The 26,830-nt window shown below is 39.5% G+C and overlaps 1 protein-coding gene across 1 annotated transcript in view; it reads left to right on the top strand.

Annotated features, from left to right (window-relative positions):
• Positions 1-2,008: 2,008 nt before the first annotated feature.
• SEMA3D (semaphorin 3D) overlaps positions 2,009-26,830 on the top strand; it is a 232,699-nt gene continuing 207,877 nt past the window's right edge. The window contains exon 1 of the mRNA XM_015095240.4: positions 2,009-2,383. The gene's annotated coding sequence lies outside the window, so the exon portion shown is untranslated. The remainder of the gene's footprint in view (positions 2,384-26,830) is intronic.

Below are 26,830 nucleotides of genomic sequence, written 5' to 3' on the forward strand. Positions count from 1 at the left end.
GTTGTCTTCTCATGGTATGTTCAGGATGCCCTAGAAAATGCAGTCTAAATTTGAACTCAGGGTACTTCAAACTAAATCAGTTTAATACAAATTCATAGGCATTCATTGTTTTAGGAGCTAGAGAAATAAGAACACAAAACATACATCTTGTATGGGATGCAGACAAATGCATAACTTAGTATGATATAACATGAAAGAGATGTATTTGGTAGTGAAATTAAAGTGCTTTGGAAAAACAGGAGGGAGTGACTATTTCTTTGGGGGTTTTGTGGAAAAGGTTGAGACAGTAGCAAAAGGGAGATGTCATTTAGCTTGAGTATATTAAGCTAGGATTTGAGACAGGAGGGAAAAAGGGGAAATCCAGAGTTAACCACAATTCTAGTTAAATACAACATTCTGGCCAACAAACTGACAAAATATTAGAAAATTAATAGAGTAAAAATCAAAAGCTACTTATCATGAACCCACCATGTGCAAAACTCTAATCTATGCTGGGGGAGACAAAAGTGGCATTTTGTTGTCATAGTGAGCTTGCAATTTGATCTGGGGGCAATGACCTAAACAACTAAAACAACATAAAAATATTTTAAAATGCAGCAAACATGTCAAGCATATGGTTAACTATAAAATGAGTGGTATGACACTGAATAGAAAGCATGAAGCAAAAAACATGGCTATATGTTGGAATAGTCTGTAAATTTTCCTGTATCCAAAGAGGAAAATTATGGGGTTGGTTGGTTGATGGTCAAAACCAAGGTTACAGTGATGGGGCAGTATGAGACACAGGAAAGAACCTTGGTTAGAGTTAGGAAACTTGAGTCCCTCCTAAGCTGGCTCTGCCACCAACCATCTGTAACTTAAAATGACTCATTTAGCTCTGGTGGCCCTCAGCTCCCTGAGCAGAGGAAGGCTGAATGAAGAGTCTCCTCCCCTAGACCAGTTCTTCCATTGTTGCCATTGTCTGCTCATTGCCCCCAAACCAACCTCCCCCCACCCTTGTCATTTGCCAAGGGAGCTCTGAGACCTTACAAGCTGTGCTCTTAAATCAAGCTGACAAATGCAGGACCCCGTGGCTGCTTTTTTTTTTCAGAGGTTCCACCCCAAGTCGGTTTTATGTTTCAGACTAATAAGTGCAAGGTGTGTAACCACGGGCCTAGAGTTCCTATAATAGTCACGTTAGCCAATAAGACCCAAAGTTTCAGGGCTCATCATTTGCACAGCCCTTCTCCATGTCCTTGAGGTCAGCCTGATAACGAATTCATTTCTAAAATCTGTGGAATCAAATCATTACTATTTCTGTATTCGTTTTCTTAAAAAGGATCCCAAATCCTCCAAATCGTGTGAGTTCCAGGCTCCACAAAACATAGATTCAGCCTATTCCTCATGCACTTCCAAGTTTTCTATTGCGTGACCAAGGTGTGTACAAATCTACAAAGGGAAAGTAAGACAGGAGTAAGTGACATAACTCTGTTGGTCTGATATGAGGTAAAGAGGAAAAAGACTTCACTTTCTGTGTGTGTGTGTGTGTGTGTGTTTGTGTGTGTGTGTTGTTTTCCTTCTGCTTGGTGCCAACCCTTTATTGGTGGGCTGATTGCTGTCGCTCATCTTTCAAGGCCACTAACAGGAACAGTAGATCGTAATTTTACAGACTGGAACACAGGTACTCTTTTAAGAGTCCTAGAGTTTCTGAGACAAGGTTTGTCCTGTTTCTTCCGCAGGGAGTCTTTGGAGACTTCATGGTATACAATAAACAGGCCCTAAATTCACGGAGGCGAGGGCTCAAACATCAGAAGTTCCTTTACGTACACAGTGCCCTGACCGGAAAAACATCCCCCAGCGCGGCTGGGGCTACATTTAATCCACGCTGCTGACAGCCCGCGCGCCGACGGGGATGGACTTCTGCACGCTGGGGAGGACTGGCGTGCGCACTGAGAAGGGGGGGCCAAGGGCTAGGGGAGGAGATCGGAAGGGGAGAGGTAATCCCCGGCGTTTTCAGCATCCTCTTTTTAGAAAGACTGAGTCTCTCCCGGGACAGCTGCTGCGGTCACACCACAAACTTAAAAGCCGGCCTCCCGCCCCGAGAGTGCCTTTCCTCGCCACCCTCGCCTCCGCTCAGCTCCAGCTGGTGCCTGGCTCCGCGCCGCTCCGGCAGGGCGCTTGGGGGTCAGCAGCGCCCCCTGCCTCCCGGCCAGTCCTCAGCGGCCGCAGCCTCCTCGCTCCACCAGGGCCGCCCGCGGCTCGGCGGCTCAGCCAGCGCTGCGGCTCAGAGGAGGTCGCACCGGTGTCCCGGGTCGCCGCCTCGCTCGCGCACCGCCTGCATCCCCTTCCTCTCTTCCTGAAGAGACAGCGGGCACCGAGGGAGGGAGAGAAGAGGTCGCGGCAGGTAAGGCAGATTTCGGGTCACCTGCTGCTCCTGTGGGAGGGTTCGCTGGGGACCGGGGCGTTCAGTAGGGGGTGACTGGATTCGGGGGTGGCCGAGGGTCTGAAGTGAGGATGCCGAGTGGCTGGGAGGTACAGAACGTTATGGGACGGATAGAGCTCTCCGGAGCTGACAGGAGTGGGTGCGCCGGGGGCCAGACGGAGAATCCGGCGCTGAGGCGCGGACGGTTCGGGCGCGCGGCACAGGGACAGCGTGGCGGCGGACGCAGCCCCCACACTCGCCACCACCGCCGCAGTCTCCTCAGCCCGAGCCGGGCAAAAGTTTTCTTCCCGGACGCGCCCGGGAACTTCTCTCGTTCTCTCGCTCCCTCCGGGACGCTGGCGGCCGGGAGCGCTTCGGAACGTGCCCCCTGGCTCCGCCGGCTGCAGGTTCATCCGCAGACGCGTCGGTGGGGACCGTCTGAGGAGGACTTGACCTGGGGCGGCTGCGCCCTCGCTCGCTGCTTTCCCGACGGGTCGGGGGAGGGGACGGGGAGACCGTGGCGGTTGTTTGTGTTGTGGTGCTTTTGGGGACGGATGGGCGACGCCTTTTACTCTGTGAGGGAACCGTGACGCTCCTTCTGACGGGAGCTTGCATCTTCCCAGACTCGGAGGGCAAAGTTGGAAGCAGACACCAGCCTCAAAGCTGGCTGACTGGGATAAGCGGTTCTTGCCAAACGCATTCTTGAGGGAGCCGGGCATCCCCCGGTAGCCTCGGCTGTGCTCGCTCAGAAAAGGCCCGGATTCGACTCCTGCCAGGAGTTTAACCCGGCTGATTTAACCCCGCGGTGTGTTCCCCAACCCCTCCCCGCGCGCCCGGAGTTCATGCGCTAATGGCCCGCCCTGGAAGCGCCCGGGCAGTTTTCGGCATCAGCTGATTCTCCTTCCCTCACGACCTAGTTCAACCTCGTGGGCTGAGTTGATTTGCTTGCTTCCCGGCGCGCGGAGGGGACCTGACAGGAGAAGAAGGAGGCGCCGCGCTCCCGCGACCAGGCTGGACTCGAAGGGACTGGACCGGAGCCGCGCGCCCAGCAGCTGCGGCCGCTGAGGTTGCCAATTCTAAGTTACCGAGACTGAAGTTAAATAGGCGAACTTTCCGCTGTTTAGACCCGAGTGAAGCGGTAATGAAAGGCAAATGTCTCTACGAGGACTCTTCTTTCCCCACCAAAGCCCCTCCCATCCTTCCTTAGCCTGTCAGTGCCATTTGCCAGAGAAGGGGCGAGGGGACCGAAAAGTCAGATTTAGCCGGAATGATTCTCCTCCCGTCGGTGTGTGTTGAGGGGGGTGTCCCTAACGGATGAAAAGGGTTGAGGGCGAGGTACACTGGATGAAAACCCCCCTCCGCCGGGGCTGCTATTGTGTAACCATGGCAACCGTCGGGGCAAGAGCGGTCAGAGCCTTCCGGGTTCTGCACGTGGAAAGAAAAATGTGAAGGGTGGGGAAGGGAGAGAATCACATGTCATCACTCCTCTGTTGCCTTCGCTTCTCCTGCTGTTCTGAGCCAGGCAGCTAGGAGGATGAGCAGGAAAGGTCTGGGTTGGGTGTGAGCAGCCCCAGCCAGCAGTTACTTTAACTCTGTCCCGCCTCAGAATCACTGAGGCCTGTACTAGCAGCTAAAGCTGGCCAGAGAAGCTATCGCTGATAGGCTACAAAGTGATGGTTCAGGTCAGGGAGATGGGAAAAGGCCTTGGCCTCTGGAAGAGAAAAGGCCAGGAAGTACAGGAAGGTGATGTGGGAAGAGATAAGAATAGGGTCAAGAGGTAGCTGAGAGACAATAAAAGGGTACTGATCTGGACTGCCAACATTTCAAATGGAATTTGCCCATTTATGAAGTGGAAAGCTTGTGGAAAAGGGAAGGGACAAACACATTGCATCCTAGGTATTTTGTACATTATCACCATTAATATTCTCAACAGCAGTATGTTTCTTTCTTTCTTTTTTTTGTACGCACAGTTTTATTAGGCTTTATATTAGTTTCAGTCAGTAACCTATATTGTGTGACTGCCATTTTCTGAAACCTCAGCAAGGTCTCTTGCCCCTTGATACGGTTACTACGATCGGATTTTTTCTCCCTCACAGCCAGTAACTAAGGGTTCAAGTATTGCATTTAAGGGCTTCCCAAGTGGCGCTAGTGGTAAAGAACCCGCCTGCTAATGCGGGAATTGTGAGAGGAGGGTTCGATCCCTGCGTCTGGAAGATGCCGTGGAGGAGGGCGTGGCAACCCACTCCAGTATTCTTGTCTGAAGAATCCCCATGGACAGAGAAGCCTGGAGGGTTACAGTCCGTAGGGTCGCAAAGAGTCTGACGCACCGAAGCAACTTAGCACGCATTGCATTTAAACTGTAGGTAAAAAATGTGATGCTTTGGAAAGATGCTTCATTAAGCCATGAACTCGCCATGTTTAGTTAGTTTTTCTTTTTAAAGAAAAAAAAAAAACAGTTAAAAATGTGGGGTGTCCCATTTTGGTTTTTTCAATTTTAAGAAAAATTATAATTCTTAAAAATGCTATTGGTGGTTAAGGGAGTAAACAAAGCAATCACTTTCCTTTTAGAGATGGGAATAATGAGATGTGAAGGTGTTAGCTGCTCTGTTCAAATGTAAGCTAGTAAGAGGTGGAGCTGAGACTGGAACTGTTTTACCTGGATGTAGGTCACCTTTTAAGAACTCAGGCAGCTTTCCATGACGCCACTTAAAGGACCTTTCTAAGATCAGTTTGATGCAGTATCTGTATATTATAAGTTACAAGGGAAAAACCCCAAGAATTTAAATGGGATTCAGGGTTGAAGATGGGTATAGGCCACAACAAGTGTGTAGAACAGAAATCTTATGTACATGATATTAATAATTCATATTTACACAGGTCATTGTGCCTTATAGGGAATTATTTAATAATGTTTATATAGGAAAAACAGAATGAAAAGGAACATTTTATCAAATAGTAACCCCTTGGCTGTGTTGAGAAAATTCTGAGGTTAATGAAGTTTTCCTTAGTCTACTCACTGCTTTCATGACCTGATACCTACAAACTTACTTCATATTTTGGCACCACCATTTCACCTTTGTGTCTGTGGCCCATTTACTTGCAAGAAGTAATCATTTGACTCCTGATACCTTCCTGCTGACTCTCTGAGAGGGGAGATTAAGGAAAAATGCCTGGCTATGCAAAATGTTTTGAAATTTTCAGAGAACTATAACCAACACCAGTAGAAACTAAGGGTAAAAGGTAAAGAAATAATTATATCTTTTCTTTTGCCTTTTTGCAGACTTTGTATTTAGTCTTAGATAATTTGCTCTATAATTTTACATGGGAAAATTATACACAAAGCTAAAGAGTGTTTTCAATCTCCTTTGTGTGTGAAGGGAGCTGGTAAGGGTGGGAGTGGGAATTATTTTTGGTGTCAGGGAGGGTCTGGAATATAAACAATTACAAAGGCAGAGGAAGCACATGTACTGTTCCCAGTGACAGGCTAACACATTAAATATAGGTTTGAACTTGAGTCACCAGGCTGAATTGCTCTCACATCTTTTCCAAAAGTAGGAAATATATTGTTTGGAGTTGGAGTTAAATTAAAACTATATGTTTCATGGTGCTCAGGCCTTATTCCTCTTATTGTGGTCTTTTTGCATTACATGGGTATTTGTTAACTATCAAAAGGTTTATCACAGACCTGAAATTATCTGAAAATGTCCTCTGGAATTGGCAGGTATCTCTATTGCCCTCTGTTTTCTGCTTGGACAGAGTTACTGGCTTAAGTCATCCCCATTTTTATTATTTAGAATATCAACTTATCAATCTCAAGGGGAAAACGTTCCAATGGGTGGTAATTTAATGAATACTAGTATGTCTTCAGATTGTTTGTTACAACTTCATTATGGAAAAGAAATGTGACTGAACTTTACTGTTCTGTTTGGGAGACATAATAATTTGGTGATACATGTTTTTTGGATAGAATTCTTGTCAATTAATAAATGATTTATTTAATAAAGATGAGTAACCATAGCTCTGTTTGAAAAGCTATTCTTTTTATATGTACCTGGAGCTATATAGATAACCTAAGTAAAGTATTAATCAATAAATTCAAGACTTGATAACATATTCCTTGAAGGAAAAAGAAACATTCATATTTGTGAAATAAGTAGTAATAACATTAATAATGACTGACCATGGGAAAAATTTGTTAATCCCACACCTTGTTACCTCAAAACTTAGTTAAAAAATACTTCTTTACTCTAGGAAATCTTGGCCAGAATTCCTTTTTATTTTTATATCTTCATCCTGCCTGTTAAGCTAATATTCTGAGTTTTTCAGTCATTTGTTTACTTACAATTTTCTTTATAATTCCTAACTGGATCAAAAGGACCTGGAAGTTAGAATTTGTCTTCTCTAACTTTTTATAACTGTAGGTTAGCACAATGCTAAACATATTTAGATACTTAACAAATATTGAAATCTAATTAATTACCAAGCAGTTAATAGAACGATTTTGAGTCACTTTGTCCCCTATAAAAGGTTTTTGCTTTTATACTTTACTTTCTCTGAGATTTTAGAAAGGAGAGTTTTCTCTTTTATATGAGTTTTAACCTTTCATAGAAAAAAAAGTTTGAGATGTGTAGTGTTTTATCATAATGCATAACATATAAGAGCAATGTAATGATCATATGAAATAGGGTTTATAAAAATACTTAGTAAAAGGTTGCATATTACAAAAAGTTATTTTATTTTTGAATTTATTATATTTTTTAGAAGGATCCAATTAAGAAATGAGAATCTGCATCATCTGTGTCCACCTTATTTCACCTTAACTTTAAGTTGTTGTTGCTGTTTAGTTACTAAGTTGTGTCTGACTCTTAGTGATCCTACGGACTGTAGTCTGCCAGGCTTCTCTGTCCATGGGATTTCCCAGGCAAGAACACTGGAGTGGGTTGCTGTTTCCTTCTCCAGGGCCCTTACTGACTCAGGAATTGAACCCACGTCTCCTGCCTTGGCAGGTGGATTCTTTACTGCTAAACCACCAGGGAAGCCCAAGAAATATAAAGCTAAAGCAAATTCACTGCAAACAAGAAATGCACTGATAAGAAACTGCAACACCTTGAAATTATTTTGAAATTTAAGTAATAATAATGAGGTATACTTAAATTATTAGACATTTACAAATATAAATGATTCAAGACAGTTAAATGTTTCAAAAAGTTGGAATATGTAATAAGATAGATTGTTCATATTTAAATTTTAAACGATTTTGGTGACTTTTAATTTATCATCATTAACATATGATCTTTTATCTCCATGTAAATAATAATGTTTAATTATTTCTAATAGTCATGAACCAGGATTTCGTTAACCAACCTTCTAATCTTTTGCTGGTAAATTTAGACAGTTTGCTCATTCTTTTGCCATGCTCAGTAAGCCACATGTATTACCCTCCTATAAAAATGTATAAAATAAGTAGAATTAAGTGATCAAGTATTCACAGAAGAGTTTGTGTTTCTCTGAATCTGTTATCCATTTAAATATATGGGGTCTTCTGCTTCAGAAATTAGAAATGACGTACTTTATGTCCCTTGTTTCTTCTGTGGGGCATTTAACATAATACTATAACTTCAACATGTTATGTTGTAACTTCAACATCTCAAGTATGTTCTAGTAAATCATAGGAAAATGGGAACACTTGGTGCATTTTTCTAATGAAATAGAATTAAGCATTATTAAATGGGGCCGTAACTACTAAGAACAAAGTCAAGTAAAACAAGTCTAGATTACTGAGCAGAAGAAATATACTATTATTACTTTCAGGGAAAATAAATAAAGTTGTATAGATATAGAGAGGTGATATTATTACTCTACCATCAGATAAATGTCTAATTTATTTTCCTGTATTAATTATGTACTTTTTAAATTATAGTATTGTATTTGGTCCAGAAATATATAGCTGGTCCAGAATCTATATAGCTGGTACCTAGTAACTAAGTTAAATATATGTAGTTTCAAGTATATTTGATTAGCAGAAATTAGACTAATACAATTTCTCAGTAGAAATATTATCTGGAGTTATGTTAGTGAAGAGACAGAGAAATAGTATAGTCTAAGTCTTTAACATCAACATGTGTGAACTGCATAAAATCAATGTCCAGACAAAAAGTACCCTCTTAAGTTAAATAGTCCTATAGAAACCTTTAAGACACATTATATTGACAGCTGAACCTATGCCTAATGACTTCCTAATCTCAAATTATACCTAAATAATTGTTTTCTTTGATGGAATGTATAAAATCAGTGTGAGGCTTTTACTTCTTTTTTGTTTTCTTTCCTTCTAAAGCCCAGTCCATGAATATGACATTCAGGCATTTCTTGCATTTTGGTATTTGCTATTGTTGCTTTCAGATAAATATTTGCTGTTTATATCTGAAATAATTGTTCTATGAAAGAAAGAAATGTGTTCTAAGATAAAAAATGAATTTTATTTTTTTTACTTGGAGGAGCACTCTCAATTTTGAAATGTGACACTTCATTTCAGAGAACTATTTGGAACCCTCAAAATTCTCAGTTTACTTACAGTGCTGAAAACAAGGTCAGTAGAAGTTGACAGTAATTTGCGTTTTCTTATTGAAATGGGGTATACATCTAAAAGAACTTTTATTTTTATATTAATGATTTTCGTTACAGATACACATTCATATCATTACTGAAAAATCAGTAAATAAGATAAGCATAAAGTAAGAAAATGTAATAAAAAGTTATCCATAAATCTGCTACACATAAATATATATGTTAATTCTTAGGTTAAACATGAAATTTATTTTTAAAATAAATGTTATATGTGACAGCTAGGGCCTAGATCTCATTTTCTAGCGTTACTGTCCCATAAAAGGAACCAGGGATTCTCAGAGAAATGACTGATTCTAGGACTGGGGCAGGAAATGTATGTGAGCCTGGATCATCTGGTGCCAAAAAATAAACAAGTGTCCCAAACACACATACTCTCACCATACCAAATATGCACGATGATAGGGGTATGTCAAAGAGATCTAGGAACCAGCTGAAAAAGTTCCCAATGGCCAACAGTAGAATAATTTGAGCAAAAACAAAAAACTATTATTGATTATAACCCAAGGTATAAAATACGTATCCATGGGGCATGCTAATATAAATGAATGATGAATAAATAAAGAACAGACAAATATTCCACCCAGTAGAACTTCAAATAGTTTATGCAAGTATCTGACCCTCAAGGATGGGGAACATATAACTCCTTACTTCTGAAATGAGCTGTGTGTGGTTACTTCCTCCAAAGAGTACTCAGCATGGAAAGGAAGGGAAAGAGTACTTTACAGTAAACAAGGTGAGCAGAGACCATATCAAGGTCAACCTCAACAGTCCTAAAGCATATTGGTAGTATGTGCCTTTGGTATGAAGGATGAAAGGAATACTCCCCCTTTCAACCTCTCTATTATATGTTCTATAACCCCAATAAAACTATGAGAAAAACATCAGACAAATTCCGAAAGAGGGGCAGTCTGCAATATATTTGACCAGCACTCCTCAAACCGGTCAAGATCATAAAAAAACCAAAGTAACTCTGAGAAACTGTTATAAGCAAGAAGTCAGAGAGACACGAACTAAATGTAACGTGGTGTTCTGGGTGAGACCCACAGAAAGAAAAAGAACATTAGATAAACACTAAGAAAATCAGAATAGACTTGGACTTTAGTTAATAACAAAATGTCAATATTGATTTTATTCATTATAACAAATGTCCATTCTATCTATCGTAGATGTAAAAATAATAGGGAAAACTGGATGTGGGTTCTAAGGAAACTTTCTGTACAAACTTTCTCAGTTTTTGTGCATCTAAAACCATTCTGAAAAATAACATCTATTTGTAAAAATTATACTTGAAAGCATATAGATTGACCATGGTGAGAAACTATATAAAAGGTGAACCATTCTCTGGTCAGAAAGGTTAATGTTGTTCAATTAAATGCTTACTTTATTCCCCTAGTTCAAGGTGGAACTATTCCACTGTTTTTTTCCTATTGATGCTAAATATAATAGATCTCATCATAATAAATGCATATTTTGAATGAAGTGTTCTTGTAATTACTTATTTTTCTAAATAAAATGTATTACTTGGATTAATAAAAAATTTTATATCACCATTGTGATCAGATGTCGTGCAAAGAAAGCTATGTATCAGTCATGTTCCATAAATCAGCCTTAAATATTAAAAGAGAAGGCACACTTTTTTCACACTTTCAGTTCAGTTCAGTTCAGTCGCTCAGTCATGTCCAATTCTTTGCGACCCCATGAATCGCAGCACGCCAGGCCTCCCTGTCCATCACCAACTCACACTTTAGTCTTTGCTATTTTATTGATATTGACAAGATCCATATTTTGTGCCAGATGTCTTTAGTTCTACATGATGATTGTGCTTTCAAATTCTTGCCAAAATGGCTCAATGACTATGTTCTTGTTTCTCTTCTTTGAATCTCAAGGACATCTACTACATTAAATATGTTAAAGATTATTCCATATCAAATGTTATAGGTATAATACACATATCATTGCTTATTTTAAAAATTAAAAAGTTACCTAAGGAGGCTTTTATATCCCTTCAAATTCCTAGAAATTGAGACTCATATATGTTCCAGAAATGTAGATATGTGTTGCCATTTCCATTTTTATCTGTGTGTGTGTTTTCAATTCTTTCCCTCACTTTACATATATACTTTCTATTATAAAATTCACATTATTCCTTCTATTCTCTGTGTTACAAATGGTTGCATATGTTTTGAAAGTCCAAGGATTTTTTTTTCCCTTTTAGTAAGTTTTCTTGCTTATGTGCTTAGTCACTCAGTCATGTCTTGACTCTTTATGACCTCATGGACTATAGGCCCCCAGGCTTCTCTGTCCATGGGATATTCCAGGCAAGAATACTGGAGTGGGGTGCTGTTTTCTGCTCCTGAGGATCTTCCCAACCCAGAGATCAAACCTGTGTCTCCTGCATTGGCAGGCTAATTCTTTACCACTGTGCCACCTGGGAAATCTCTTGTTTATAGTTGGACCAAAAGTCCTGTCATTTCACCTTTATACATGCTAATATCTTATTTTTTATCATATTTATAATTATTTAATAATTACCTGACTGTGCTTTGTAGTCAACTTTCTGTTGAATTTGTGCTCTACTGTGACAGTGGTTGAAAAGTTTAAACATGCTTTTTTTATTTGTCTTGTTTTTAGTTTGTATGAATCATAGTACACAAAGAAACACATTTCAAGAAGTTGTTTGGGAAAAATCATGGAATCCAGTCCCAGAATATGTGGCTAAAGAGCCTTTTTTTTTTTTTTTTTTTTGGTGATACCCCCCTGAACTTCCAGAGATTCAGGGACAATGTCTGAAAAAGACCCAGGTCAAATATGACTAGTGTGTTCTGGGCTTCATTGGAATCTTAGGTACAAGGTTTTGATTTTTGTTACATGGAAGGATTGAATGCAATTTTTTAAACGAGAGATCCTGCCTATGGTAATTCAACTCATTCAGAAATAAGAATGCAGAAATACAAATTCTGACCAAAACCTTTAGAAATGGTTTGCATAATTTGCATAATAGAGATGTGAAATTTATGCTTTTGCGTGGACTATCATTGGCTCTTTTTTTACTTCCTATCAATGTATTTTCAAGTAATTGATGACTTATGAATACATAATTATAACTAGGGTACTATTTTCCAAAAATCTTTTCAGATGAAAATAATCATCTCAAATCTCATCAATTGTGAGGTTTGACTCTCCTTATCAGAAGACAGGTTTTTAAAACAGTTGTGAAATTGTATACTTACTAACTTTATCCTTCACGTATATTCTGATTCAAAATTCACTCTTTTGGCCACACTGGCCTCTGTCATAGCTTCAAATATTTCCTTATCATGATCGAATTGAGGTGTTAGGTTGCTTTCCAAGCAGTTTGGTAGAAGGTTGAAGTAGCCAGAGTGTTCTATCTGTAAAAGTATTTGCATGATGAAATAGTGTAAGGTGAGTTATGTATATTTATAAAATGGGAAATTAGTATAAGTCAAGAAATTATTGTATCAACTTATGAAGACTTTTATCACCTGTAAAGCAGCTGTTCAAAAGCATTTGTACTGGATATACAGATGAGAGGATAACATTTCCCTTTCTTTGACTTGATTCACATTTCTCAGCGCCGTGGGGATTGTTGTCTTAGACTACACTGTGATGAGTTTTGGCAGAGAGTCTTCATTGTTCAGGTTTTTAAAAGGGCAAGTTTTTGGCAGAAGTAGCTTACATAGAAGAGAAATGCTGTGCTTACACATGTGCACTCAATAGACCCTTCAGAGAGCTTGGGCTAAGATCCTGGGATTCCTTACTTCACCCTACTCCAAGTCTCTGGATGTTGATTGCTTAGAGCTCTTTTGTTTTGTCATTATCACATAGGCCTTTTCACATTCCAGAAAATGGTGCTTTTGATCCATATTTCAAAACTTTTTAGAGTACAAGAAATTATCATTCATATCCTGTGCACTTTCACTTGAGACATTAAAAATTAGAATTGCATTCAGATCTGCTTTTCCTTAAAATTTATCAAACATCTTCATGATGGTTACCAATCATTCCTTTTATATTTTTGTAACTTTTGGTTATTTCTGATAATCAGAAACGACAATTTTGAATTTCTCTTTTTTCCATTACTTTATTTTATACAAACAGGGTTTAAAAGTATGCTTTATGTGGGTGATATATTAAGATGAGCAAAAGCAAAAATGTCTTGTAAATTCCCTAAATTAATAAAGAGGGCAGACTAGGAACAACCACATAGGCTTACAGTTTCTCTACTCTTTCCTCTTGGGACTTTGTGCTGATTTCTTCTTTCACTTTGATAGGTTTACCTCTTACTGCCATCACTTCTCCTGGCCCTGAACCAGTGCCCACTCCTCTAGGTACCCTCATGTACGGCCATTGAATCTTGCTTGAGAAAGTGCTTTTCACTTAAATTCTGCCCTCCTGTCTGTAAGATCTTTTTCAGTTCCGATAACTATTTCTCTCTTACTTGGACTAAGTTTCTCAAGAATAATGACCAACTAGTTGCTACCTTAACATTTTTCTCCATACTTCCATGCATATCACCAAGTCTTGTATGTAATAAGTACTCACTCAGTCTCTAATACTTGAATATAAATTATTCTATTCAGAACCCCTTTTTTGTTTTTTCCTCTTGTAACTAGTTTAGATGTATAATTTCTCATGAAGTTATTTTCACACACACATTCCTTCATTGTAAAGGTTATTTCACATATTCATATTACTCTTGATGCCTTTCCATCTTGAATTCCCTTTTCATCTTTTCTTTAATTGAAGAAGTATTTAATGAGTGCCTGCTATATGCTGGGCACTATACGAGTCACTGACAAAATACAGATGAGAAACCATGGCTGCAACCCTGAAGTAGGTGACTGTAATTCATTATCATCAAGGGTCAAATCAATCTTATGATATTAAATCCAAAAAACAAAGAGTCCTATTCATAGTCTTGGCCTTTTCTCTCTGCAGCCTTTTTTTAAATGATGTCATCCTCTCACCTTAACCTCTTTTATCTTTATGGAGATTATGCTCAGAGCATTATCTCCATCCCTAACTTCTCTCTCAGGTCCCAGGTACGTCACCACAACACTACGACCCCTGTGGGTTAGTCTTCATTGTTCTGCATTATGTGTAACAAGGAGATCACTCTGGAAACAGAAAGAGTCTTTGATTAGTGGAACTTTAAACTGAGGCTTTCAAGTGTGGGGGGACATGTGGTGCTGTGGTTAAGGTTATGCCCTATGGAAGCAGACAGCTGGGATTCAGATCCTAGTTCTGTCACCTCTGAACTGTGTGATTGACCTTTTTATGTCCATTTCCCATCTTTTAACTGGGGTTCATGAAAGCACTAGTCTCATGGGATTATTGTGAGATATAAATGGGTTAATATAGGACGATCAAATGTTGTAGTATACTGTGTGTTATCTTTCCATTATCCTTACAAGATGATGCAAATTACATATAGATCAGATTTTCACACATCTCCACGCTGTTCTGCTGCCTTGTTCCTTATCTGTTGGATTCCATTAATCTCATTCAGAAAAAGGTCCTTTGGTGACCTCCTTCAGGTATATTCCTGGATAAGAGAATGACATTTTAGGATTGACTGTTACCATGTCCTTCTTCTGCACAATAGTGTGTTTAAAGAAATATCATTTGCAGCATACTGAGACTGACTATGCTATAGGGATGTGAAAGAGAATCCAGGGAAAAGGAACCCTTTAATACTAGCTGTCACAGAAGCAGCAGCTGCTTATAGAAGCTAAACAGCAAGTAATAAAATCCTTTGGTGCCCCATCTAAATTTCCAAGTTTATTTTGTAGCAGTTCACCATTCCTTGGCCATCTACTACTGGATTTATAACACTGCACATTCCTTGAAGTGCTCCATTCCCAAATAAACAACACAGATTTGTTCAACAGCCTTCATATCCCCCTGCCTCTGACTTTTTTTACCCAGTACACAGATATTTCTTTAGCCCTCCAATGTGGGCCTACTGTCATTGTAATCCCCTGCCCTCAGCCTCCTTCCCCTGTTTGATCACTACCTTGTCCCTGCACTCTGCTAACAAGTTATTGCACTTGAAACTTCTTATTAAATGCTCTCACTACTTTGTGGTTTCAGAATATTCTATTTCAGTCCCGTTTATAAGGAGTGAAAGAAAACAGAATGACCTAATTCACTCTCCATCCACTAGAGGATTTGGAAATTGGCCCAGTGACAATCTCTTGTAGTGCAGTCTCATGCCCAAGGACTGGACTTTTTCTAGACTCTGTACTGGTGCTGAACTTGTTGCCATGATCTAGCTACCAAGAGGTCCCTGGATTCTTGCTCTCTAAAGGTTGAGCCTCAGGGGATCTTGAAGGAACCTGCAGTATAGCACTTATGGAAGAAAGTTGCCCAAGCGAAGCATCTTCCAAGGTGTAAGTTTAGGAAGAATCCAGGGACAAATGGGTAGCTCCTGCATCTAGATATAAGCAATCTAATATGCAAGGAAAACCTTTGTCTCAGGTTGACTCATCTTCTTGGCCCTTCTCTGAAATATAACTAGTGGAAGCAGCAAGTATGTTAATCAATGATATTTTCCAGAAATTGAACTTAAAGGTCACTTCAGCTTCTGAGCAAGTGGAAGTGAAACTGAATAATGTTCTAGTTATTTTATGGGAAAATACTTTTCTAATGCCATTTTTGGTATTGTTTCAGATTAGTCTATTCACATAGTTGGCTTGTGAATTTTCATCAATATATTTTATATAATTAATAATTAATAAATTATTTTCTACTATTTAAATTAATTATGAATCTTATATATATCATATTAATAAATATATGTAAGACCCTATTTCTACTTCACAGAAAATGAAATGCTTCAGAGATAGGATAAATAAGATTTACTTAAAATAATTTCTAAATATTTTCTAAATAATTAAAAAGCCTCTCACAGTGCTAATCCCAGGAATGTAAAGTGATTTCCTGTAGTTGCAAATAGATATAAATCAATGTAAAATGTTTCAAATATATATTTATATATATATATATTTTTTAGTGTGTGGCATTTTCTATTCCATGAATCTTAAGGATAATTTTATTAGAGCAAATTAAAAGAAGAAAACAATTTTAGAAGCTAGAACCCAGAGTCAATTTAGTTTGTTTGGTCTGGTTTTATAAATTTACTCTTACTTCTGTTGGCTTTTATTACTTTAGTGAGTAAATATTTATAAATCTCCTGGCTTGTTTTTTGATGAAATTTTAAGTAAGGGAGATAATTTACATTACTTTTCTAAGTATTTTGCTGGGGCAAGGGAGTTCCGTTTTCAAATGATTCCTTTTAGGTGTTTATGAGGACTAGCTAGGCTAATAGTAGTTTTCTGGGTAGTTTCAGGTTCATTAAAAAAGTGAGACCAGGGTGAAAGTAACACTTATTCCAGGTCTGTAGTTCAGGACTGAACACAGAGAAGGTGGAACAATCTAGGGTTTCTCATGTATGTTCTTCTTTGGGGGCCCTATAATTCCTGGGTTGTGTCTGATGACTCTCTCCTCTTGCTCTTTCACTGGTTCCCCTTTCTCTTCCTCCCACTTAACTGCCTTTTGCCCACAGTTCTGTTTTTTTTTTTTTCTGTCTACAGACTTTTCTGTCTACAACTCTCCTCATTTCTGTTATTATTTAGATGAGAAAGAACATAAATTATTAACCCTGACCTCTCTCGTGGTATTGATCCCTCTGCCAGTGCTTTTTTCAGTAGACTCTCCCAATCCCAAAAAAAGGCAACGTGAAAGAATGCTCAAACTACTGCACAATTGCACTCGTCTCACACGCTAGTAAAGTAATGCTCAAAATTCTCCAAGCCAGGCTTCAGCAATACGTGAACCGTGAACTTCTAGATGTTCAAGCTGGTTTTAGAAAAGTCAGAGGAACCAGAGATCAAATTGCCAACATCCGCTGGATCATCAAAAAAGCAAGAGAGTTCCAGAAAAACATCTATTTCTGCTTTATTGACTATGCCAAAGCCTTTGACTATGTGGAACACAATAAACTGTGGAAAATTCTGAAAGAGATGGGAATACCAGACCACTGACCTGCCTCTTGAGAAACCTATATGCAAGTCAGTAAGCAACAGTTCGAACTGAACATGGAACAACAGACTGGTTCCAAATAGGAAAAGGAGTACGTCAAGTCTGCATACTGTCACCCTGCTTATTTAACTTGTGTGCAGAGTACATCATTAGAAACGTTGGGCTGTAGGAAGCACAAGCTGGAATCAAGATTGTCGGGAGAAATATCAATAAGCTCAGATATGCAGATGACATCACTCTTATGGCAGAAAGTGAAGAGAAACTAAAAAGCCTCTTAATGACAGTGAAAGAGGAGAGTGAAAATGTTGGCTTAAAGCTCTACATTCAGAAAACGAAGATCATGGCATCTGGTCCCATCACTCCTTGACAAATAGATGGGGAAACAGTGGAAACTGTGTCAGACTTTATTTTTTGGAACTCCAAAATCACTGCAGATGGTGACTGCAGCCATGAAATTAAAAAACGCTTACTCCTTGGAAGGAAAGTCATGACCAACCTAGATAGCATATTCAAAAGCAGAGACATTACTTTGCCAACTAAGGTCTGTCTAGTCAAGGCTGTTTTTTCCAATGGTCATGTATGGATGTGAGAGTTGGCCTGTGAAGAGGGCAGAGCGCCGAAGAATTGATGCTTTTGAACTGTGGTGTTGGAGAAGATTCTTGAGCGTCCCTTGGACTGCAAGGAGATCCAACCAGTCCATTCTGAAGGAGACCAGCCCTGGGTGTTCTTTGGAAGGAAAGATGCTAAAGCTGAAACTCCGGTACTTTGGCCACCTCATGGGAAGAGTTGACTCATTGGAAAAGACTGATTGCGGAAGGATTGGGAGCAGCAGGAGAAGGGGATGACAGAGTATAAGATGGTGGGATGGTATCACTGACTCGATGGATGTGAGTCTGAGTGAACTCTGGGAGTTGGTGATGGACAGGGAGGCCTGGCGTGCTGCAATTCATGGGGTCACAAAGAGTCGGACACGACTGAGCGACTGAACTGAACTGAACTAGTCTAAGGCAATTAATCATCCATTTAATAAGCAGTTAAAATTCTTACTATGATCTCTTCATGTACTTTCTTCCAATGTAGTTGTGATTTTGTACACACAAATGTTGATCTTGTGATGGAAAGGCAGCACGGTTTGGAGTCACAATTTGTTATCTGGGAACACTTTTTATTTAAGTCTGTCAGTTTTGTTTTGCTCATATATTGAAGTGGGGTAAATGACAGCTCTGTATACAAAACACATGTGAGTATTAATTGAGAAAACATAAGTAAATTTCTCCTAGTATCTGATACCATGGCTATTTAATAAAGCAACACTGATAGTTTTATTTCTTCTCACTAATATACATTAAGCATATTTGACTGGTTACAAAAGCTTTGAAATGCCAGGGTTTCAGACTTTGGGTTTTATACTGGAGGCACATGGGAGCCACTGAAAGTTTTTGAACCATGAAATAACCCAAGAATTAGTATTTTAGGAAGATGAGCCTAGGAATAATTTACAGGGAGACCAACTAAGAGACACTTTGTAGATAAAATAAGGACTGGACTAACACAATGGTGTTGAGAATAGAAATAAGGGTGCTAGAGAAATACAGGGCTATCATATCATACTTTTACTCTGTTATTTGTGTATTTCATGATGTTTCCCTGTTATATAGTCAAAGCATTATTATTATAAAGTGAACTTTGCTCTCAGCCTGACTCAAACTATTTTATATTCCTCTCAGAACATAGATGTGTTAACATCTATGCAAGAAGTAACAGCTTACCACATATAAAGTATGAGGTCAGACTTGATCCCAGCAGGATATAAAATATCTCATGAATTTTTTTCCTGCTAAAGGAAGTTTTAAGTATTTCAGGTTAAGAAAATAATCCTTAGATATAGAGGATGGAGAGACTGTGTAGACAGCAACTTTCAAGCAGATATCACAGAACTGGAAAGAAAAACCAATAGAAATCTTAGCTAAATATTTAGTTTGTAAAATAAAAGTGCTTTCTTATTTTGTTTTCATGTATGTTTAACATTTAGCATCCAGTATTTCTCATGCTGTTTGTCTTTTTATCTTTTTTAAAAAATTCTCTTGATACTTTGCTATATTTCAGAAACTAATGCAAACTCACATTCTTCCTCCAATTAACAATTTAAAAAACATAAATAAGTTCAGTAACTTATTTCCCCATCACACATATTTGTATTTTATAATAAATTATTTTAATTTAAAATTCATATTATACCTCTGGCAAATCACCAGCTCCTAGGGTGAAGATGTATAACCATATTTGGTTCATTCTCCTTGACATCTAGCATAGCAATCGGTCTTTGTGGATCTGTAATTACAAGTGAAAAAATAAAATCAAGAAGAGCTTTGAGAGTTGAAAATAAGATCCTGAGTTAGCATTGGCAAACTGTTATTTTGTTTAAATAAATAATTAAATAGATGCTCTGGTTATTCTTTTTCAGTTTTAGTTAAATCTGGGATCATAGAATGATTATCCTTCTCTCAATCAAAAACATCTAAAATAATTCTTACAGATAGCAGTTGTTATTTAATTTAAAAAATGTTTAAGTGATAGACGAACTTTCTGTACCATTAAGATAATAACCTATGGAAATGGTCCAGGTCCTCTATTTTGCATCCTTACTATCAGTTTATTTTGACTTTAGATTATTTGCATTCAAAAGAATGTTAGGACAAAAATTACTATGTGAAAGTAGCAGACAACCTATTAGTTTAAAAATAGTGCTCCTAAAGTTCAGTTTTACATTCTAAGTAAATATATTGAATTTGTGTTTATCCGATATGGTATTTTGGCATTTCTCTAACATGGGTATATTTTATTAAAACTTATTTAAGAGAACTAGTACCTGAGGACTTTTGTTTTGTTTGTTTGAATTCCAACCTAGGAAATAGAGTGTGAGCCCGATAAATCATCAGTCTTTGGATACTTATTTTGAAATTCCTATTTTTAAAAAAATATAAATAGTAAAACAATTTTTGTTTCATAGACTCGTGACATTTCAGAATTTAAAAAAAAAAAAACCTAATTGAATGTCTAGTCCATCTTCTTAATTTTACAGAAAGGGCTGAAGGTGAAGTAATGTGAGTTCTTCCTTCCCTCCCTCTCTTCCTTCCTTAAACGTGAAAGAACAGCTTCTATATTCACAGATTGGAGCTGAATGTTTGGAGAGAAATGGCCCCAGGCTTGAGTAATTCATGATCCATGTATATAAGACACTAGTTGTAGTGTGTTCATAGGCGCACAATTGAGTCATCACAAAGCTGAGATTATAACTGAAGTCTTGTCCCTCCTAAAAGGGCAGACATGCTACTTTTCACTAATGCGACAGATGATTTAGAAAAATCTAATGCATGCTGTGAGAACTGTTGACACTTATACGCAGGCAAAGTAATGGCTCCTAGTAACATAATAATGACCATTTCTGAAATAATACATTAATTTTCTTATCTGATAATCAAAAACTCTGCTCCGGTTATGATCATTGATGCTAAACAGCTGCTATTGACCTGATCTCTGTCTATTTTAATTATTAAAAAAGGGTACATTTACAAAAGTGTACCTTATATTACTACTATAGAATTTTTAAATTTTTAAATTATAGATCTATGAATACACACTCACATATACATATATATGCATATGTCTGAAGAAGAGAAAATGTGTTATCCTCCAAAAATGCCCTTTTAGCATAAGGGTTATCTCGCTGGTTTTTGCAGAGACAACAGCTGTAGGAGAAGCTTTGAAAATCTTGTAGAGGCTAACCTTTTGTAAAAACAATTAATATTTATAAAGGAAATCTCCATTTGTAAGGGTTTTTGCTACTCTGTAAAAGATGATGCTGTGAAAGTGCTGTACTCAGTATGTCAGCAAATTTGGAAAACTCAGCAGTGGCCACAGGACTGGAAAAAGTCAGTTTTCATTCCAATCCCAAAGAAAGGCAATGCCAAAGAATGCTCAAACTACCGCACAATTGCACTCATCTCACACGCTAGTAAAGTAATGCTCAAAATTCTCCAAGCCAGGCTTCAGCAATACGTGAACCATGAACTTCCAGATGTTCAAGCTGGTTTTAGAAAAGGCAGAGGAACCAGAGATCAAATTGGCAACATCCACTGGATCATGGAAAAAGCAAGAGAGTTCCAGAAAAACATCTATGTCTGCTTTATTGACTATGCCAAAGCCTTTGACTGTGTGGATCACAATAAACTGTGGAAAATTCTGAAAGAGATGGGAATACCAGACCACCTGACCTGCCTCTTGAGAAACCTGTATGCAGGTCAGGAAGCAACAGTTAGAACTGGACTGGTTCCAAATAGGAGAAGGAGTACCTCTAGGCTGTATATTGTCACCCTGCTTATTTAACTGATATGCAGAGTACATCATGAGAAACACTGGGCTGGAGCAAGCACAAGCTGGAATCAAGATTGCCAGGAGAAATAGCAATAACCTCAGATATGCAGATGACACCACCCTTATGGCAGAAAGTGAAGAAGAACTAAAGAGCCTCTTGATGAAAGTGAAAGAGGAGAGTGAAAAAGTTGGCTTAAAGCTCTACATTCAGAAAACGAAGATCATGGCATCTGGTTCCATCACTTCATGGCAAATAGATGAGGAAACAGTGGAAACAGTGGCTGACTTTATTTTTCTGGGCTCCAAAATCACTGGAGATGGTGACTGCAGCCATGAAATTAAAAGACGCTTACTCCTTGAAAGGAAAGTTATGACTAACCTAGACAGCATATTCAAAAGCAGAGACATTACTTTGTCCACAAAGGTCCATCTAGTCAAGGCTATGGTTTTTCTAGTGGTCATGTATGGATGTGAGAGTTGGTCTGTGAAGAAAGCTGAGTGCCGAAGAATAGATGCTTTTGAACTGTGATGTTGGAGAAGACTCTTGAGAGTCCCTTGGATTGCAAGGAGATCCATCCAGTCCATCCTAAAGGAGATCAGTCCTGGGTGTTCATTGGTAGGACAGATGTTGAAGGTGAAACTCCAGTACTTTGGATACCTGATGCGAAGAGCTGACTCATTTGAAAAGACCCTAATGCTGGGAAAGATTGAGGACAGGAGGTGAATGGGACAACAGAGGATGAGATGGTTGGATGGTATCACCGAGTCAATGAATATGGGTTTGGGTGAACTCCAGGAGTTGGTGATGGACAGGGAGGCCTGGCGTGCTGTGTGGTTCATGGGGTCACGAAGAATCCGACACAACTGAGTGAATGAACTGAACTGAACCAGGAAAGATGACTGAATCTCAAACTCATTGCTGGAGAAGGTCCCGACTTAAATCTGTGTAACAATACCTTTGTTTACTGTGCTTTACCTGGTGACCTCCCCATAGATGGCTCCCCAATGCCCTTTATCTTTCTTCTGTCATTAGTTGAAGAAAGTATTTAAGGTGTGACCTTGGCCTGTTCTGTTGAGTTACGTCAATTTTCCTGGATATCCTCCATGTATACAGGAGGCATGCATGTTATTAAACTTGTTTTTCTCCTGTCAGTCTTTTTATTACAGGGGAAGGAGACCATCTCAGCCAAGAACCTAACTGAATAAACTGCACTCCACTATCTGCATTGTCCTTCTGAGTGAGTTTGTTTCCCAGAATGTGTGGCTACAACACTAATACTTACATATTATCATCATGATGAAAACATGGTGATCAAGATAAATTCCTGCCTTCATTCCTGCCTTCATCAATTTCAAGGGAGGAGTGTTACAAAAGGAAAGTTTGAGTTAGCATATGCTTTCATGTTATTTATTGTCATAAAAACTACTTTATACAAGAAAGTAGGATATGCATCTTCTGCCTCAGTGGTCTGATTCTTTCTTATCATGTTTTAAAAAATATATTTAATAAATCCAAAACTTTATTGTCACTTTATATCTTATCTTCTAACATGTTAACCATATATATATGCACATATACACATCAAATTATATTCTATATAGACTATAATGATATATATATACTATAACCAAATATATATATATATATATATAATATACTAAAGGATTAACATGTTGCATGATAGACATACATGCATATATATATACGTATGTATGTATGTATATATATATATATATATATATAAAATAAAAAGACTGACAGGAGAAAAACAAGTTTAATAACATGCATACCTCCTGTATACATGGAAGATATCCAGGAAAACTGAGGTAACTCAACAGAACAGGCCAAGGTCACACCTTAAATACTTTCTTCAACTAATGACAAAAAAAAGATAAAAGGCACTGGGGAGCCATCTATGGGGAGGTCACCAGGTAAAGCCCAAGATAGAGTCCTGCTTTCAAGATGGAGCCTGTTCTGTCTGCTTCCTCCTTCACTCCCCACTCTTGATGCTCTTAACTCATAGTATGAGCATCACTCAAAGGGATATATTGCACCCTGGCTCTCTGACCACCAATCTGGGAGAACAATGCAGACCTTTGGGTTACAAAGTTCATAATACATTGTAAAATGCAGGGTCCACAAAGCAGAACTGTCAAGGCAACTGTAACAATGGAAAATATAGTTTTCCACCAATCACCCTTCACCCAAGATAGGACCAAAGTCCAGAAAGGAATGTTTTCATTTGACATTGCTTTTACCTGATTTTTCATGTTATCTAACACAGCTGATACATTGCCAGATAAATCAGGAATATATACACAACATCCAACCTTGATTATAACACAGTTCCCTTCTTGAGCAGCTGTGAGCATGTCCAAAGCCATTCTATTTTGAATTACCATTTTTTTCATTTGGATTTGTTCTTCATTTCAGGCTTGGATGGCTTTAGCACTATCTAGGAGGCCCTGTTTTGTGAAATTAGCCAAGGCTTCTAATTTAATCATAGTATCTGTTGTCCCTATAGAAGGTGTGAATAAGGCAGCAATATACTCATACCATTGAAACACAGACCTTGTCCACCTAGTATGTAAATAAGGTAGATTTACCAGGGCTTGTTGTAGGTTAGGCTTTTGTTACCTCTATGAAACTGTTGTTTACATCAAACGTAACCCCATGACCCAAGTCTATTGACTGTAGATCTGGCTTACCAAGATAGCAGGAAGAGATTATGATTGACAGGAGAAAGGAAAGTCTCTTTTTGTCATACCAGAAAAGAACAGAGTGGTTTAAAATCTCCTTGGCAGAGCAGTGACACCCACCAAGGAAGTCCATCCATCACAGACAGAGGCATGGCTCCACGTAACCAGCAGTTAGAGGTGTTGTGAAAGTCCGCGTAGGAATGTGCCCATGAGATGAAAACGTCCTGAGTTGAAATGGAAGTTAAATTCAAAATCACGTTGATGAGGCCAAGCAGCAGGAGTTGATTATGCAGCTTCATCCTGAAGGGGCTCGTCCAGGAACTTTTCCTTCTTCTTCTTAAGGATGATCTTAGTCTCTTGAGGGTCATTGGGGTCCCTCTGCACAGTCCACTCAGCGTTTTCTGGGTCTGTGTGGTATGTTCTCTTCATCCTCATGTGGTGGATCTAGGGAGTGAAACCTGCAACTTTAACTGCTGTAGGGGTGGTTAGAACAGTAAATGGACCCTTCCAATGTGGAGCCAAGGAGTCATGTTTCCAGTCCTTGACCCACACCTGATCCCCAGGCACAAATTCATGAATCTGTTCCCCAAGGGGGAGCAGCACCCTTTCTTGTACAAACTTAGTTACTTGATTTATTACCTTACCCAGTTGTTCCATCTGCTGTGAAATCTCATCTCCCCTTACCTGAGGTAAATTTGTTGACACCTGTTTTATTAATGGGGGGGCCTCCCATTCACAATTTCGTATGGAGAAGAGCCATGGTACCGTGGGGTCATCCTGAGTCTGAGCAGAGCCGTTGGAAACAAGTCCACCCAGGAACAGTCAGTCTCTAAGATCCAGTTGGAGGGTGTCTCTTTAAGTTTCTGGTTGGTTCCTTCCACCATCCCAGAACTCTGGGGCCTATATGCTGTATGTAATTTCCACTTGATGTTTGAAGTTTTGGTTACTTATACTGAATCAGCTATGAAAGCCGGGCCATTGTCTGATCCAATGCTGGTAGGAAATCCAAATCTGGAAACTATCTCCCTAAGCAGGCACTGGGCTACTTCTGATGCTCTCCAGTCCAGGTAGGAAAAGCTTCTACCCATCCTGAGAATGTACATACCATGACCAGCAGATAATGGTAATGTCGGTGAGGTTTTATTTCACTGAAGTCCACTTCCAGGTGTTCAAAGGGCAGTGTGCCTTTTAGCTGAATCCTTGGAGATTTCTGTCTGTGCTGAGAGGCAGCATTGACCTGTGAGCAGGGTGTGCAGTTCTGAGATTCTGTCCTGCATAGGGAAGAGAGGCGGGGAACCAAGAAATATTTTTGAATTAGCTCTTCCAGTTTATCATGGCCTAGGAAGGTCACTTGGTGTGTTTGGCTTATCAGAGTGGGTGCCAGCTCCTCCAGTACCAATAATTTGCCACTTGGCAATTCCCACCATCCCTTTTCAGTCTCGATGGCCCCTTCTGCTTTGGCTAGTTGGTTTCAGGCTTCAGGGTATTTTGGAGAGTCCAGCGTTAGCTCAGGAAGCTCCACCAATACGAGAGCTTTAACAGGGGCTTCACTTGTCACCCCCAAGCCCTTGGCTGCCTGTTTAGTGGTCTTATCTGCCAATCTGTTTCCCCGAGCCCAGGGGGTATCCTCTTTTTGATATCCTCAGCAGTGTATTACTGCAACCTTTTCTGATTCCCAGGCATCATCTAATAGGGTCTTAATTTCTTCCTTATTTTTAATATCTTTTTCACTAGCTGTCAAAGGCCTCTCTCCTTATACAGTGCCCTGTAGTGTGGCAAAAGCATACCTGGAGTCTGTGTAAATGTTTGTCTTCTTACCTTTTGACAGCTGGAGGGCCTGGATTAGAGCGTATAGTTTGGCCCGTTGAGCAGAACAGTGTGATGGCAGAGAGCTAGCCTCAGTGATGGTTTCTTCCATGAATACTGCATATTCCGACAGTTGTTGTCCTTGTTTCACCAGGCTGGTGCCGTTGGTGTACAGGACCAAATCTGGGTCCGGGATTGGCTGGTCTCTCAAGTCAGGTCTGCTGGCATATTTCCTTGCAATCATGTGAGGACCCACCTCCTCCCACAGGAAGGAGAGTGGCCTGATTCAGGGCCTGGCAAGGCTCAATAGTAACATGTGGGTTCTCACATAACAGTCCCTGATATTGAGTAATCTGGGATGTTGACAGCCATATATGGGAGTCCCCTCGCAGGAGAGTGTTGACCTCATGTGGGACTTCTATGATCAAATCTTGGCCCAAACTCAGCTTTGTTGCCTCCCGAACCAGTAAGCCAACTGCAGCAACTGTCCGTAAGCATCCAAGCCACCCAGTGGCAACATTGTCCAGCCGTTTCAGGAGATAAGCCATGAGTCTGTCCCATGTCCTGTAGTCTGGGACAACACTCCCATAGGCACCTTGTCCTTTTCAGTCAGGTAAAGAGTAAGCAGCTTATATAGGTCTGGCAGGCCCAAGGTGGGTGCTGATGTAATTGTACTGGGTTTGAGTTCTATTATCAGTGGGATTTGTTTTGCAAGCGGTGTGTGTGTGTTTTGGCTGGGGTGAGGGGGGAGGGGGGGCTTGTCTTCCTCCCAGACCTCAGGGAATTGTTGAGTTAACTCTCTCTCAACTGTTTAGCTAACTCTCTCTCTCTCTCTCATCCGGTTTCCCTTCTGGAAGATCG

This window comes from Ovis aries, chromosome 4 (assembly GCF_016772045.2).
Source record: "Ovis aries strain OAR_USU_Benz2616 breed Rambouillet chromosome 4, ARS-UI_Ramb_v3.0, whole genome shotgun sequence".
NCBI classification, from domain to species: Eukaryota; Metazoa; Chordata; class Mammalia; order Artiodactyla; family Bovidae; genus Ovis; species Ovis aries.